Source organism: Arachis hypogaea, chromosome 5 (genome assembly GCF_003086295.3).
Source record: "Arachis hypogaea cultivar Tifrunner chromosome 5, arahy.Tifrunner.gnm2.J5K5, whole genome shotgun sequence".
NCBI classification, from domain to species: domain Eukaryota; kingdom Viridiplantae; phylum Streptophyta; class Magnoliopsida; order Fabales; family Fabaceae; genus Arachis; species Arachis hypogaea.
In genome coordinates this window covers 115,873,153-115,876,307 of record NC_092040.1, presented here as the reverse complement: position 1 = coordinate 115,876,307, position 3,155 = coordinate 115,873,153, and positions in this window count along the sequence as shown.

Below are 3,155 nucleotides of genomic sequence, written 5' to 3'. Positions count from 1 at the left end.
CGTCTTGCTACGGCTTATGCGCAAACCATACACTTCTAGAGCTTCTCTCCATAACTCCAACTTCTTATTTAGGTATTCCCTTGACTCTCCCATAAGGACGATATCATCGGCAAAAAGCATGCACCATGGCACAGGCTCTTGGATGTGCTCTGTGAGTACTTCCAAGACTAATGTGAAAAGGTATGGACTTAAGGATGATCCCTGGTGTAATCCTATACCAATAGGGAATTCCTCTGTCACACCACCTTGAGTCTTCACACTAGTTGTGGCCCCATCATACATGTCTTTAATTGCCCGAATATATGCGATCCTTGCTCTCCTCTTTTCTAAAACCTTCCATAAGACCTCCCTTGGTACCCTATCATACGCTTTTTCCAAATCAATAAACACCATGTGTAGATCCCTTTTATTACTACGATACCTCTCCATCATCCTTCTTAATAGGTATATCGCTTCAGTGGTAGATCTGCCTGGCATAAATCCAAATTGGTTCTCTGTTACTTGTGTCTCCTTTCTCAACCTCCGTTCTATCACCCTTTCCCATAACTTCATAGTATGACTCATAAGCTTACAATCATCAATTGAAAAAAAAGAGGCCTGCTACACATACAAGTCTTTTTAGTTTACAAGTCTTACAAGTCCAATAAAACACACCTATTACACTTTATTAACGCATTACACACTTCCACATTCAAAAGTAAATAAAACGCACGTTATTCAACAACTTCCTGTTTCCAAAGCGCGCTACTCACCATGCATTATGAACGACTCTTCTTCTTCCTCCTCAAAACAATTTTCTTGCCAAATTTGAAGATAATGAAACTTCAGAAATACACCCAAACGATTACAGAAATACACCCCAACGATTACAGAAATACACCCAAAGGATTACAGAAATACACCCAAACGGTTACAGGAATTCACCCAAACAATTATAGAAATACACCCAAAGGATTACAAAAATACACCCAAAGGATTTAAGAAATACACCCAAAATTCATTGAAGTACACCTTATACATATTTCAGAACTCTTTCTCTTTCTCCTACCTCATCTTCTGCTGCTTCTTCTTCTTCAAAAACGATTTCAGAGCTTGATGTCAAAAAACAATGAAAATCGAGAATAACGAAGAAAGAAAACAGAGAGAAAAGCACGTAAATGAAGAAGAAGAACAGAAGGAGGAAGAAGAACGTGCAGCAAGAAGAAGAAGAAGAAGAAGAAGAAGAAGAAGAAGAAGAAGAAGAAGAAGAAGAAGAAAGAGAAGGCAAGAAACAAAAGAAAGGAAGAAGAAGAGGAAGAGGAAGAAGAACGTGCAAGAAGAAGAACGAGAAAAAGAAAGCAAGAAACGAAAGAAAAGAAGAAGAAGAAGAAGAAGAAGAAGAAGAAGAAGAAGAAGAAGAAGAACATAGACCTTGCATTGTATTTTTGGGGTTTATTTATTAATTAACTTGTAAAGCATACAAGCCCTAATGGCTTGTATGCAGAATTTTTCTGAAAAAAAAGGTCATAAAATATACACAAAATTTAAGATTTTAATGTATTTTTTATGCATTAATAAAAAATTAAACTACCAAAATGATATTCAAAAATTTATATTTTTAATAAAAATAATTCTAAAAAGTACGAACAATAAATAAACCTTTAAAAGAATGTTATAAAAATAGTCCAAAAAGATTTATTTGTAAGTAGCAAACAAATTGTATATTCAATAAATAACTTGTATATTTAATTCGAGTTTTTATAAGAATATTTAGACAAATGTTTAAAAAATACATCCAAAAGGTTGAAATAAAATTCAATCACTGGATCTCTTTTTCGTTTTTTTATTTAATTCATTTAACATAAAATTAGTAAATTACTATAAAATTGTTTCATTTCACTGATGGTACTTCCAAAACAAAATCTGATGTCTATAAACTTTAGAGAAAAGGACAAATAGATTTTTTATTTTTTTTTTGTGGACATTTTTGTTCCTAACCATTGAAAAATATTTTTAAGTTCCTGATGTTCTTAAAAGTTGGACAAATCAGCCCCTCCATCCAAATACCTCCGTCAGACTCAACGAAAAAGTTTGACGTGGCTCCCGTAATGCTTGTCACGCACGCCACGCGTACGCGTCGCCTGGCAGACTTCCCTCTTACTTGTATGCGTGTATCACGCGTATGCGTCGCCATGAATTCAGCAAATCCTCATTTCTTCATGAATTCTCCACTTTGCATGCTTTTTTCCATTTCTTTCAAGCCATTCTTGCCTTCAAAACTTTAAATCACTCAAACAAACATACCAAGGCATCAAATGGGAGAAAAGTAAATTAAATTTAGCCCTAACCCCATTACAAATCTTGAAAAGACTTCTTGATATGTGTATCCATGCATTGAATATATGTTGATTGGTAGAACCTGGGGGCGCAGCTGCTTCGCGATGGAGAAGTCTGGCCCCAACCCAGCACGACTGATGCTGTTGAAGACGCTGGGAGCGACGTCGGCGGCGGGAAAGACGTGCGTGTGGTTGCGGCGGACCTCAGTATGTGTGGCGATTCAGAACAACAGGGAAAGGGGGAGATCGAAGTGACAAAACCTCTGAGTTTTACAAGAATGGAGGCGCGATATTGGCTGGGAACACAGAGGGGAGGCACGGGAAGCAGAGCGACAGAGCAAGGAACCATACATGGAGCGAACAAATGTCTGGTAGGGATCAGTACTGTTTGAAAACAGGAAGGATGAATGAGTGTAGCATTGAAGGGGGCAAACCTGGCCATGAGAAAAGGGGGAATGATGCGGAAACAAGTGACAATCAGCACACCGATGTGGAGGAGCAACTGTTAGAAAATAGAAAGACCTAGGAGTTGGCACACGAGTCAGGAGCGATATTATACAACGAAGAAGATGATATTGTGGCAATTCTTCAAGCACATAACGAAGAAATAGCTCGTAAAAAAATTGGCAAAGCAGAGAGCGAAAATGAGACGGTGCAGACCCAAACATGCAAAACAGGTGTGCAAAACAACTTTAAAATGATATTCAGTTCATGAAATGTTAGGGGATTAAAGGGAAATGGGAAGTTGAGAATGGTGAAGGACCTAAAGAATAAACATAGACTACAAATGCTAGGTTTGATTGAAATTAAAAGGCAGATAGTGACGAGCTTTGATGTTGC